A 16,413-nucleotide genomic window follows, 5' to 3' on the forward strand; every position below is an offset into this window, starting at 1 on the left:
TACACCCAAAAGCTGTGTTATTTTCAAAAATACAAACACAACCCATAGCTGTATCTCGGAAAATAATACAAATACACCCCGAAGCTCTGCTATTTTCAATAATACAAATACAACCCTTAGCTGTATCTCGGAAAATAATACAAATACACCACCAAGCTGTGTTATTTTCAAAAATACAAATGCAACCCTGAGCTGTATATCGGAAAATAATACAAATACACCCCAAAGCTGTGTTATTTTCAAAAATACAAATACAACCCAGAGCAGTGTCTCGGAAAATAATACAAATACACCCCAAAGCTGTGTTATTTTCAAAAATACAAATACAACACTTAGCTGTATCTCGGAAAATAAAACAAATACACCCCCAAGGTGTGTTATTTTCAAAAATACAAATAAAACCCATAGCTGTATCTTGGATAATAATACAAATACACCCCTAAGCTGGGTTATTTTCCAAAATACAAATAAAACTCTGAGCTGCATCTCGAATAATAATAGAAATACACCCCCAAGCTGTGGTATTTTCAAAAATAAAAATACAACCCATAGCTGTATCTCGGAAAATAATACAAATACACCCCCAAGCTGTGTTATTTTCAAAAATACAATTACAATCCTTGGCTGTATCTTGGACAATAATACAAATACACCCCCAAGCTTTGTTATTTTCAAAAATACAAATACATCCCTGAGTTGTAACTTGGAAAATAATACAAATACACCCCCAATCTGTGTTATTATCAAAAATACAAATAAAACCAAAAGCTGTATCTCGGAAAATAATACAAATACACCCTCAAGCTGTGTTATTTTCAAAAATACAAATACAACCCTAAGCTGTATCTCGGAAAATAATACAAAAACACCCTTAAGCTGTGTTATTTTCAAAAATACAAGAACAACCCTTAGCTGTATCTCGGAAAATAATACACATACACCCCAAAGCTCTGTTATTTTCAATAATACAAATACAACCCTTAGCTGTATCTCGGAAAATAATACAAATACACCACCAAACTGTGTTATTTTCAAAAATACAAATACAACCCTGAGCTGTATCTCGGAAAATAATAGAAATACACCCCACAGCTGTGTTATTTTCAAAAATACAAATACAACCCAGAGCAGTGTCTCGGAAAATAATACAAATACACCCCAAAGCTGTGTTATTTTCAAAAATACAAATACAACCCTTAGCTGTATCTCGGAAAATAAAACAAATACACCCCAAAGCTCTGTTATTTTCAATAAAACAAATACAAACTTTAGATGTATCTCGGAAAACAATACAAATAAACCCCGAAGCTGTGTTATTTTCAAAAGTACAAATACAAGCCTGAGCTGTATCTCGGAAAATAATACAAATACACACCCAATCTGTCTTATTTTCAAAAATACAAATACAACTCATAGCAGTATATCGGAAAATAATACAAATACACCCCCAAGCTCTGTTATTTTCAAAAATACAAATACAACCCTGAGCTGTATCTCGGAAAATAATACAAATGCACACCCAAGCTGTGTTATTTTCAAAAATACAAATACAACTCTTAGCTGTATCTCGGAAAATAATACAAATACACCCCCAAGCTGTGTTATTTTCCAAAATACTAATAAAACTCTGAGCTGTATCTCGGAAAATAATACAAATACACCCCAAAGCTCTGTTATTTTCAGTAATACAAATACAACCCTTAGCTGTATCACGGAAAATAATACAAATACACCCCCAAGCTGTGTTATTTTCAAAAATACCTATACAACCCTGAGCTGTATCACGGAAAATAATACAAATACACCAGCAAGCTGTGTTATTTTCAAAAATACAAATAAAAACCATAGCTGTATCTTGGAAAATAATACAAACACAACCCCAAGCTGGGTTATTTTCAAAAACACAAATACAACCCTGAGATGTATCCCGGATAATAATAGAAATACACCCCCAAGCTGTGTTATTTTCAAAAATACAAATACATCCCTGAGTTGTAACTTGGAAAATAATACAAATACACCTCCAATCTGTGTTATTTTCAAAAATACAAATACAACTCTTAGGTGTATCTCGGAAAATAATACAAATACACCCACAAGCTGTGTTATTTTCCAAAATACAAATAAAACTCTGAGCTGCATCTCGGATAATAACAGAAATACACCCCCAAGCTGTGTTATTTTCAATAATACAAATACAACCCATAGCTGTATCTCGTAAAATAATACAAATACACCCTCAAGCTGTGTTATTTTCCAAAATACAAATACAACCCTTAGCTGTATCTCGGAAAACAATACAAATACACCCCCGAGCTGTGTTATTTTCCAAAATACAAATACAACCCTGAGCTGTGTCTCGGAAAATAATACAAATACACCCCCAAGCTTTGTTATTTTCAAAAATACAAATAAAAACCACAGCTGTATCTTGGAAAATAATACAAATACACCCCCAAACTGTGTTATTTTCAAAAATACAAATACAAGCCTGAGCTGTATCCCGGATAATAATAGAAATACACACCCAAGCTGTGTTATTTTCAAAATACAAATACAACCCATAGCTGTATCTCGGAAAATAATACAAATACACCCCCAAGCTGGGTTATTTTCAAAAATACAAATACAATCCTTAGCTGTATCACGGAAAATAATACAAACACACCCACAATCTGTTTTATTTTCAGAAATACAAATACAACCCTGAGCTGTAACTCAGAAAACAATACAAATACACCCCCAAGCTCTGTTATTTTCAATAATACAAATACAACCCTTAGCTGTATCTCAGAAAATAATACAAATACACCCCCAATCTGTGATATTTTCTAAAATAGAAATACACACCTTAGCTTTATCTCATAAAATAATACAAAAACACACCCAAGCTGTGTTATTTTCAAAAATACAAATACAACCCTTAGCTGTATCTCGAAAAATAATACAAATACACTCCCAAGATGTGTTATTTTCAAAAATACAAATACAACCCTTAACTGTATCTTGGAAAATAATACGGATACACCCACACGCTCTGTTATTTTCAAAAATACAAATAAAACCCACAGCTGTATCTCGGAAAATAATACAAATACACCACCAAGCTGTGGTATTTTCAAAAATACAAATACAGCCCTTAGCTGTATCTTGGAAAATAATACAAATTCACCCCCAAACTCGTTTATTTTCAAACATTCAAATACAACCCTTAGCTGTATCTCGGAAAATAATAAAAATACACTACCAAGCTGTGTTATTTTCCAAAATACATATACAACCCTTAGCTGTATCTCGAAAATAATACAAATAAACCCCCAAGATGTGTTATTTTCAAAAATACAAATACAACCATGAGCTGTATCTCGGAAAATAATACAAACACACCCCCAAGCTGTGTAATTTTCAAAATACAAATACAACCCATAGCAGAATCTCGGAAAGTAATAAAAATACACGCCCAAGCTGTGTAATTTTCAAAAATAGAAATACAACCCATAGCTGTATCTCGGAAAATAATAGAAATACACCCCCAAGGTGTGTTATTTTCAAAAATACAAATACAACCCTTAGCTGTATCTCGGAAAATAATACAAATACACCCCAAAGCTCTGTTATTTTCAATAATACAATTACAACCCTTATCTGTATCTCGGAAAATAATACAAATACACCCCCATGCTGTGTTATTTTCAAAAATACAAATACAACCCTGAGCTGTATCTCGGAAAATAATACAAATACTCCCCAAAGCTCTGTTATTTTCAATAATACAAATACAACCCTTAGCTGTATCTCGGAAAATAATACAAATACACCACCAAGCTCTGTTATTTTCAAAAATACAAATAAAACCCTGAGCTGTATCTCGGAAAATAATACAAATACACCCCAAAGCTGTGTTATTTTCAAAAATACAAATACAACCCAGAGCAGTGCCTCAGAAAATAATACAAATACACCCCAAAGCTGTGTTATTTTCAAAAATACAAATACAACCCTTAGCTGTATCTCGGAAAATAAAACAAATACACCCAAAAGTTGTGTTATTTTCAAAAATACAAATAAAACCCACAGCTGTATCTTGGAAAATAATACAAACACAACTCCAAGCAGTGTTATTTTCAAAAATACAAATACAACCCAGAGCTCTATCTCGGATAATAATAGAAATACACCCCCAAGCTGTGTTATTTTCAAAAATACAAATACAACCAATAGCTGTATCTCGGAAAATAATACAAATACACACGCAAGCTGTGTTATTTTCAAAAACACAAATACAACTCTTAGCTGTATCTCGGAAAATAATACAAATACACCCCCAAGCTGGGTTATTTTCTAAAATAGAAATACACACCTTAGCTTTATCTCATAAAATAATACAAAAACACACCCAAGCTGTGTTATTTTCAAAAATACAAATACAACCCTGAGCTGTATCCCGGATAATAATAGAAATACACACCCAAGCTGTGTTATTTTCAAAATACAAATACAACCCATAGCTGTATCTCGGAAAATAATACAAATACACCCCAAAGCTGGGTTATTTTCAAAAATACAAATACAATCCTTAGCTGTATCACGGAAAATAATACAAACACAACCACAATCTGTTTTATTTTCAGAAATACAAATACAACCCTGAGCTGTAACTCGGAAAACAATACAAATACACCCCCAAGCTCTGTTATTTTCAATAATACAAATACAACCCTTAGCTGTATCTCGGAAAATAATACAAATACACCCACAATCTGTGATATTTTCTAAAATAGAAATACACACCTTAGCTTTATCTCATAAAATAATACAAAAACACACCCAAGCTGTGTTATTTTCAAAAATACAAATACAACCCTTAGCTGTATCTCGAAAAATAATACAAATACACCCCCAAGATGTGTTATTTTCAAAAATACAAATACAACCCTTAACTCTATCTTGGAAAATAATACGGATACACCCACACGCTCTGTTATTTTCAAAAATACAAATAAAACCCACAGCTGTATCTCGGAAAATAATACAAATACACCACCAAGCTGTGGTATTTTCAAAAATACAAATACAGCCCTTAGCTGTATCTTGGAAAATAATACAAATTCACCCCCAAACTCGTTTATTTTCAAACATTCAAATACAACCCTTAGCTGTATCTCGGAAAATAATAAAAATACACTACCAAGCTGGGTTATTTTCAAAAATACATATACAACCCTTAGCTGTATCTCGAAAATAATACAAATAAACCCCCAAGATGTGTTATTTTCAAAAATACAAATACAACCCTGATCTGTATCTCGGAAAATAATACAAATACACCCCAAAGATGTGTTATTTTCAAAAATACAAATACAACCCAGAGCAGTGCCTCAGAAAATAATACAAATACACCCCAAAGCTGTGTTATTTTCAAAAATACAAATACAACCCTTAGCTGTATCTCGGAAAATAAAACAAATACACCCCCAAGCTGTGTTATTTTCAAAAATAAAAATAAAACCCACAGCTGTATCTTGGAAAATAATACAAACACAACCCCATGCTGTGTTATTTTCAAAAATACAAATACAACCCAGAGCTCTATCTCGGATAATAATAGAAATACACCCCCAAGCTGTGTTATTTTCAAAAATACAAATACAACCAATAGCTGTATCTCGGAAAATAATACAAATACACACGCAAGCTGTGTTATTTTCAAAAACACAAATAAAACTCTTAGCTGTATCTCGGAATATAATACAAATACACCCCCAAGCTGGGTAATTTTCCAAAATACAAATAAAACTCTGAGCTGTATCTCGAATAATAATAGAAATACACCCCCAAGCTGTGGTATTTTCAAAAATAAAAATACAACCCATAGCTGTATCTCAAAAAATAATACAAATACACCCCCAAGCTGTGTTATTTTCAAAAATACAATTACAATCCTTGGCTGTATCTCGGACAATAATACAAATACACCCCCAAGCTGGGTTATTTTCTAAAATAGAAATACACACCTTAGCTTTATCTCATAAAATAATACAAAAACACACCCAAGCTGTGTTATTTTCAAAAACACAAATACAACCCTTAGCTGTATCTCGAAAAATAATACAAATACACCCCCAAGATGTGTTATTTTCAAAAATACAAATACAACCCTTAACTGTATCTTGGAGAAAATTACGGATACACCCACACGCTCTGTTATTTTCAAAAATACAAATAAAACCCACAGCTGTATCTCGGAAAATAATACAAATACACCACCAAGCTGTGGTATTTTCAAAAATACAAATACAGCCCTTAGCTGTATCTTGGAAAATAATACAAATTCACCCCCAAACTCGTTTATTTTCAAAAATTCAAATACAACTCTTAGCTGTATCTCGGAAAATAATAAAAATACACTACCAAGCTGTGTTATTTTCCAAAATACATATACAACCCTTAGCTGTATCTCGAAAATAATACAAATACACCCCCAAGATGTGTTATTTTCAAAAATACAAATACAACCATGAGCTGTATCTCGGAAAATAATACAAATACACCCCCAAGCAGTGTAATTTTCAAAATACAAATACAACCCATAGCAGAATCTCGGAAAGTAATAAAAATACACGCCCAAGCTGTGTTATTTTCAAAAATAGAAATACAACCCATAGCTGTATCTCGGAAAATAATAGAAATACACCCCCAAGGTGTGTTATTTTCAAAAATACAAATACAACCCTTAGCTGTGTCTCGGAAAATAATACAAATACACCCCAAAGCTCTGTTATTTTCAATAATACAAATACAACCCTTATCTGCATCTCGGAAAATAATACAAATACACCCCCATGCTGTGTTATTTTCAAAAATACAAATACAACCCTGAGCTCTATCTCGGAAAATAATACAAATACACCCCCAATCTGTGTTATTTTCCAAAATACAAATACAACCCTGAGCTGTATCTCGGATAATAATACAAAAACACCCTTAAGCTGTGTTATTTTCAAAAATACAAGTACAACCCTTAGCTGTATCTCGGAAAATAATACACATACACCCCAAAGCTCTGTTATTTTCAATAATACAAATACAAACCTTAGATGTATCTCGGAAAATAATACAAATAAACCCCGAAGCTGTGTTATTTTCAAAAGTACAAATACAACCCTGAGCTGTATCTAGGAAAATAATACAAATACCCACCCAAGCTGTCTTATTTTCAAAAATACAAATACAACTCATAGCAGTATATCGGAAAATAATACAAATACACCCCCAATCTCTGTTATTTTCAAAAATACAAATACAACCCTGAGGTGTATCTCCGAAAATAATACAAATGCACCCCCAAGCTGTGTTATTGTCAAAAATACAAATACAAATCTTAGCTGTATCTCGGAAAATAATACAAATACACCGCCAAGCTGTGTTATTTTCAAAAATAGTAATAAAACTCTGAGCTGTATCTCGGAAAATAATACAAATACACCCCAAAGCTCTGTTATTTTCAGTAATACAAATAGAACCCTTAGCTGTATCACGGAAAATAATACAAATACACCCCCAAGCTGTGTTATTTTCAAAAATACCTATACAACCCTGAGCTGTATTTCGGAAAATAATACAAATACACCAGCAAGCTGTGTTATTTTCAAAAATACAAATAAAACCCATAGCTGTATCTTGGAAAATAATACAAACACAACCCCAAGCTGGGTTATTTTCAAAAACACAAATACAACCCTGAGCTGTATCTCGGATAATAATAGAAATACACCCCCAAGCTGTGTTATTTTCAAAAATACAAATACATCCCTGAGTTGTAACTTGGAAAATAATACAAATACACCCACATGCTGTGTTATTTTCCAAAATACAAATAAAACTCTGAGCTGCATCTCGGATAATAAAAGAAATACACCCCCAAGCTGTGTTATTTTCAATAATACAAATACAACCCATAGCTGTATCTCGTAAAATAATACAAATACACCCTCAAGCTGTGTTATTTTCCAAAATACAAATACAACCCTTAGCTGTATCTCGGAAAACAATACAAATACACCCCCGAGCTGTGTTATTTTCCAAAATACAAATACAACCCTGAGCTGTATCTCGGAAAATAATACAAATACACCCCCAAGCTTTGTTATTTTCAAAAATACAAATAAAAACCACAGCTGTATCTTGGAAAATAATACAAATACACCCCCAAGCTGTGTTATTTTCAAAAATACGAATACAACCCTGAGCTCTATCCCGGATAGTAATAGAAATGCACACCCAAGCTGTGTTATTTTCAAAATACAAATACAACCCATAGCTGTATCTCGGAAAATAATACAAATACACCCCCAAGCTGGGTTATTTTCAAAAATACAAATACAATCCTTAGCTGTATCACGGAAAATAATACAAACACACCCACAATCTGTTTTATTTTCAAAAATACAAATACAACCCTGAGCTGTAAATCGGAAAATAATACAAAAACACCCCCAAGCTGTGTTATTTTCAAAAATACAAATACAACTCTTGGTGTGTCTCGGAAAATAATACAAATACACCCACAAGCTGTGTTATTTTTCAAAATACAAATAAAACTCTGAGCTGCATCTCGGATAATAACAGAAATATACCCCCAAGCTGTGTTATTTTCAATAATACAAATACAACCCATAGCTGTATCACGTAAAATAATACAAATACACCCTCAAGCTGTGTTATTTTCCAAAATACAAATACAACCCTTAGCTGTATCTCGGAAAATAATACAAATACACCCCCATGCTGTGTTATTTTCCAAAATACAAATACATCTCTGAGCTGTATCTCGGAAAATAATACAAATACACCCCCAAGCTGAGTTATTTTCAAAAATACAAATAAAACCCACAGCTGTATCTCGGAAAATAATACAAATCCACCACCAAGTTGTGGTATTTTCAAAAATACAAATACAGCCCTTAGCTGTATCTTGGAAAATAAAACAAATTCACCCCCAAACTCGTTTATTTTCAAAAATTCAAATACAACTCTTAGCTGTATCTCGGAAAATAATAAAAATACACTACCAATCTGTGTTATTTTCCAAAATACATATACAACCCTTAGCTGTATCTCGAAAATAATACAAATACACCCCCAAGATGTGTTATTTTCAAAAATACAAATACAACCATGAGCTGTATCTCGGAAAATAATACAAATACACCCCCAAGCTGTGTAATTTTCAAAATACAAATACAACCCATAGCAGAATCTCGGAAAGTAATAAAAATACACGTCCAAGCTGTGTTATTTTCAAAAATAGAAATACAACCCATAGCTGTATCTCGGAAAATAATAGAAATACACCCCCAAGGTGTGTTATTTTCAAAAATACAAATACAACCCTTAGCTGTGTCTCGGAAAATAATACAAATACACCCCAAAGCTCTGTTATTTTCAATAAGACAAATACAACCCTTATCTGTATCTCGGAAAATAATACAAATACACCCCCATGCTGTGTTATTTTCAAAAATACAAATACAACCCTGAGCTGTATCTCGGAAAATAATACAAATACACCCCCAAGCAGTGTTATTTTCAAAAATACAAATACAACCCATAGCAGTATCTCGGAAAATAATACAAATACACCCCAAAGCTGTGTTATTTTCAAAAATACAAATACAACCGTTAGCTGTATCTCGGAAAATAATACAAATACACCCAAAAGCTGTGTTATTTTCAAAAATACAAATACAACCCATAGCTGTATCTCGTAAAATAATACAAATACACCCCAAAGCTCTGTTATTTTCAATAATACAAATACAAACCTTAGCTGTATCTCGGAAAATAATACAAATACACCACCAAGCTGTGTTATTTTCAAAAATACAAATACAACCCTGAGCTGTATCTCGGAAAATAATACAAATACACCCCAAAGCTGTGTTATTTTCAAAAATACAAATACAACTCTTAGCTGTATCTCGGAAAATAAAACAAATACACCCCCAAGCTGTTTTATTTTCAAAAGTACAAATAAAACCCACAGCTGTATCTTGGAAAATAATACAAACACAACCCCAAGCTGTGTTATTTTCAAAAATACAAATACAACCCAGAGCTCTATCTCGGATAATAATAGAAATACACCCCCAAGCTGTGTTATTTTCAAAAATACAAATACAACCAATAGCTGTATCTCGGAAAATAATACAAATACACACGCAAGCTGTGTTATTTTCAAAAACACAAATACAACTCTTAGCTGTATCTCGGAATATAATACAAATACACCCCCAAGCTGGGTTATTTTCCAAAATACAAATAAAACTCTGAGCTGTATCTCGAATAATAATAGAAATACACCCCCAAGCTGTGGTATTTTCAAAAATAAAAATATAACCCATAGCTGTATCTCGGAAAATAATACAAATACACCCCCAAGCTGTGTTATTTTCAAAAATACAATTACAATCCTTGGCTGTATCTCGGACAATAATACAAATACACCCCCAAGCTGTGTTATTTTCAAAAATAGAAATACATCCCTGAGTTGTAACTTGGAAAATAATACAAATACACCCCCAATCTGTGTTATTATCAAAAATACAAATAAAACCAAAAGCTGTATCTCGGAAAATAATACAAATACACACCCAAGCTGTGTTATTTTCAAAAATACAAATACAACCCTGAGCTGTATCTCGGATAATAATACAAAAACACCCTTAAGCTGTGTTATTTTCAAAAATACAAGTACAACCCTTAGCTGTATCTCGGAAAATAATACACATACACCCCAAAGCTCTGTTATTTTCAATAATACAAATACAAACCTTAGATGTATCTCGGAAAATAATACAAATACACCCCGAAGCTGTGTTATTTTCAAAAGTACAAATACAACCCTGAGCTGTATCTCGGAAATAATACAAATACACACCCAAGCTGTCTTATTTTCAAAAATACAAATACAACTCATAGCAGTATATTGGAAAATAATACAAATGCACCCCCAAGCTGTGTTATTTTCAAAAATACAAATACAACGCTTAGCTGTATCTCGGAAAATAATACAAATACACCACCAAGCTGTGTTATTTTCCAAAATACTAATAAAACTCTGAGCTGTATCTCGGAAAATAATACAAATACACCCCAAAGCTCTGTTATTTTCAGTAATACAAATACAACCCTTAGCTGTATCACGGAAAATAATACAAATACACCCCCAAGCTGTGTTATTTTCAAAAATACCTATACAACCCTGAGCTGTATCGCTGAAAATAATACAAATACACCAGCAAGCTGTGTTATTTTCAAAAATACAAATAAAACCCATAGCTGTATCTTTGAAAATAATACAAACACAACCCCAAGCTGGGTTATTTTCAAAAACACAAATACAACCCTGAGCTGTATCTCGGATAATAATAGAAATACACCCCCAAGCTGTGTTATTTTCAAAATTACAAATACATCCCTGAGTTGTAACTTGGAAAATAATACAAATACACCCCCAATCTGTGTTATATTCAAAAATACAAATACAACTCTTAGGTGTATCTCGGAAAATAATACAAATACACCCACAAGCTGTGTTATTTTCCAAAATACAAATAAAACTCTGAGCTGCATCTCGGATAATAACAGAAATACACCCCCAAGCTGTGTTATTTTCAATAATACAAATACAACCCATAGCTGTATCTCGTAAAATAATACAAATACACCCTCAAGCTGTGGTATTTTCCAAAATACAAATACAACGCTTAGCTGTATCTCGGAAAACAATACAAATACACCCCCGAGCTGTGTTATTTTCCAAAATACAAATACAACCCTGAGCTGTATCTCGGAAAATAATACAAATACACCCCCAAGCTTTGTTATTTTCAAAAACACAAATAAAAACCACAGCTGTATCTTGGAAAATAATACAAATACACCCCCAAGCTGTGTTATTTTCAAAAATACAAATACAACCCTGAGCTGTATCCCGGATAATAATAGAAATACACACCCAAGCTGTGTTATTTTCAAAATACAAATACAACCCATAGCTGTATCTCGGAAAATAATACAAATTCACCCCCAAGCAGTGTTATTTTCAAAAATACAAATACAACCCTTAGCTGTATCTCGGAAAACAATACAAATACACCCCCAAGCTCTGTTATTTTCAATAATACAAATACAACCCTTAGCTGTATCTCGGAAAATAATACAAATACACCCCCAATCTGTGTTATTTTCTAAAATAGAAATAAACACCTTAGCTTTATCTCATAAAATAATACAAAAACACACCCAAGCTGTGTTATTTTCAAAAATACAAATACAACCCTTAGCTGTATCTTGAAAAATAATACAAATACACCCCAAGATGTGTTATTTTCAAAAATACAAATACAACCCTTAACTGTATCTTGGAAAACAATACGGATACACCCACACGCTCTGTTATTTTCAAAAATACAAATAAATCCCACAGCTGTATTTCGGAAAATAATACAAATACACCACCAAGCTGTGGTATTTTCAAAAATACAAATACAGCCCTTAGCTGTATCTTGGAAAATAATACAAATTCACCCCCAAACTCGTTTATTTTCAAAAATTCAAATACAACCTTTAGCTGTATCTCGGAAAATAATAAAAATACAATACCAAGCTGTGTTATTTTCCAAAATACATATACAAACCTTAGCTGTATCTCGAAAATAATACAAATACACCCCCAAGATGTGTTATTTTCAAAAATACAAATACAACCATGAGCTGTATCTCGGAAAATAATACAAATATACCCCCAAGCTGTGTAATTTTAAAAATACAAATACAACCCATAGCAGAATCTCGGAAAGTAATAAAAATACACGCCCAAGCTGTGTTATTTTCAAAAATAGAAATACAACCCATAGCTGTATCTCGGAAAATAATAGAAATACACCCCCAAGGTGTGTTATTTTCAAAAATACAAATACAACCCTTAGCTGTATCTCGGAAAATAATGCAAATACACCCCTAAGCTCTGTTATTTTCAATAAGACAAATAAAACCCTTATCTGTATCTCGGAAAATAATACAAATACACCCCCATGCTGTGTTATTTTCAAAAATACAAATACAACCCTGAGCTGTATCTCGGAAAATAATACAAATACACCCCCAAGCTGTGTTATTTTCAAAAATACAAATACAACCCATAGCAGTATCTCGGAAAATAATACAAATACACCCCAAAGCTGTGTTATTTTCAAAAATACAAATACAACCGTTAACTGTATCTCGGAAAATAATACAAATACACCCAAAAGCTGTGTTATTTTCAAAAATACAAATACAACCCATAGCTGTATCTCGAAAAATAATACAAATACACCCCAAAGCTCTGTTATTTTCAATAATACAAATACAACCCTTAGCTGTATCTTGGAAAATAATACAAATACACCACCAAGCTGTGTTATTTTCTAAAATAGAAATAAACACCTTAGCTTTATCTCATAAAATAATACAAAAACACACCCAAGCTGTGTTATTTTCAAAAATACAAATAAAACCCTTAGCTGTATCTCGAAAAATAATACAAATACACCCCAAGATGTGTTATTTTCAAAAATACAAATACAACCCTTAACTGTATATTGGAAAATAATACGGATACACCCACACGCTCTGTTATTTTCAAAAATACAAATAAAACCCACAGCTGTATCTCGGAAAATAATACAAATACACCACCAAGCTGTAGTATTTTCAAAAATACAAATACAGCCCTTAGCTGTATCTTGGAAAATAATACAAATTCACCACCAAACTCGTTTATTTTCAAAAATTCAAATACAACCCTTAGCTGTATCTCGGAAAATAATAAAAATACACTACCAAGCTGTGTTATTTTCCAAAATACATATACAACCCTTAGCTGTATCTCGAAAATAATACAAATACACCCCCAAGATGTGTTATTTTCAAAAATAGAAATACAACCCTGAGCTGTATCTCGGATAATAATACAAAAACACCCTTAAGCTGTGTTATTTTCAAAAATACAAGTACAACCCTTAGCTGTATCTCGGAAAATAATACACATACACCCCAAAGCTCTGTTATTTTCAATAATACAAATACAAACCTTAGATGTGTCTCGGAAAATAATACAAATACACCCCGAATCTGTGTTATTTTCAAAAGTACAAATACAACCCTGAGCTGTATCTCGGAAAATAATACAAATACACACCCAAGCTGTCTTATTTTCAAAAATACAAATACAACTCATAGCAGTATATCGGAAAATAATACAAATACAACCCCAAGCTCTGTTATTTTCAAAAATACAAATACAACCCTGAGCTGTATCTCGGAAAATAATACAAATACACCCCCAAGCTGTGTTATTTTCAAAAATACAAATACAACCCATAGCAGTATCTCGGAAAATAATACAAATACACCCCAAAGCTGTGTTATTTTCAAAAATACAAATACAACCGTTAGCTGTATCTCGGAAAATCATACAAATACACCCAAAAGCTGTGTTATATTCAAAAATACAAATACAACCCATAGGTGTATCTCGGAATATAATACAAATACACCCCAAAGCTCTGTTATTTTCAATAATAAAAATAAAACCCTTAGCTGTATCTCGGAAAATAATACAAATACACCACCAAGCTGTATTATTTTCAAAAATACAAATACAACCCTGAGCTGTATCTCGGAAAATAATACAAATACAGCCCAAAGCTGTGTTATTTTCAAAAATACAAATACAACCCAGAGCAGTGCCTCAGAAAATAATAGAAATACACCCCAAAGCTGTGTTATTTTCAAAAATACAAATACAACCCTTAGCTGTATCTCGGAAAATAAAACAAATACACCCCAAGCTGTGTTATTTTCAAAAATACAAATAAAACCCACAGCTGTATCTTGGAAAATAATACAAACACAACCCCAAGCTGTGTTATTTTCAAAAATACAAATACAACCCAGAGCTCTATCTCGGATAATAATAGAAATACACCCCCAAGCTGTGTTATTTTCAAAAATACAAATACAACCAATAGCTGTATCTCGGAAAATAATACAAATACACACGCAAGCTGTGTTATTTTCAAAAACACAAATACAACTCTTAGCTGTATCTCGGAAAATAATACAAATACACCCCCAAGCTGGGTTATTTTCCAAAATACAAATAAAACTCTGAGCTGCATCTCGAATAATAATAGAAATACACCCCCAAGCTGTGGTATTTTCAAAATAAAAATACAACCCATAGCTGTATCTCGGAAAATAATACAAATACACCCCCAAGCTGTGTTATTTTCAAAAATACAATTACAATCCTTGGCTGTATCTCGGACAATAATACAAATACACCCCCAAGCTGTGTTATTTACAAAAATACAAATACATCCCTGAGTTGTAACTTGGAAAATAATACAAATACACCCCCAATCTGTGTTATTATCAAAAATACAAATAAAACCAAAAGCTGTATCTCGGAAAATAATACAAATACACCCCAAAGCTGTGTTATTTTCAAAAATACAAATACAACCCTAAGCTGTATCTCGGAAAATAATACAAAAACACCCTTAAGCTGTGTTATTTTCAAAAATACAAGTACAACCCTTAGCTGTATCTCGGAAAATAATACAAATACACCCCCAAGCTGTGTTATTTTCAAAAATAAAAATACAATTTTTAGGTGTATCTCGGAAAATAATACAAATATATCCCCAAGCTGTGTTATTTTCAAAAATACATATACAACCCTGAGCTGTAACTCGGAAAATAATACATATACACTCCCAAGCTGTGTTATTTTCAAAAATACAAATACAACCCTGAGCTGTATCTCGGAAAATAATACAAAAACACCCTTAAGCTGTGTTATTTTCAAAAATACAAGTACAACCCTTAGATGTATCTCGGAAAATAATACAAATACACCCCAAAGCTCTGTAATTTTCAACAATACAAATACAAACCTTAGATGTATCTCGGAAAATAATACAAATACGCCCCGAAGCTGTGTTATTTTCAAAAGTACAAATACAACCCTGAGCTGTATCTCGGAAAATAATACAAATACACACCCAAGCTGTCTTATTTTCAAAAATACAAATACAACTCATAGCAGTATATCGGAAAATAATACAAATACACCCCCAAGCTCTGTTATTTTCAAAAATACAAATACAACCCAGAGCTGTATCTCGGAAAATAATACAAATGCACCCCCAATGTGTGTTATTTTCAAAAATACTAATACAACGGTTAGCTGTATCTCGGAAAAAAATACAAATACACCCCCAAGCTGTGTTATTTTCCAAAATACTAATAAAACTCTGAGCTGTATCTCGGAAAATAATACAAATACACCCCAAAGCTCTG

This window comes from Saimiri boliviensis, chromosome 2, assembly GCF_048565385.1.
Source record: "Saimiri boliviensis isolate mSaiBol1 chromosome 2, mSaiBol1.pri, whole genome shotgun sequence".
Lineage (NCBI taxonomy): Eukaryota > Metazoa > Chordata > Mammalia > Primates > Cebidae > Saimiri > Saimiri boliviensis.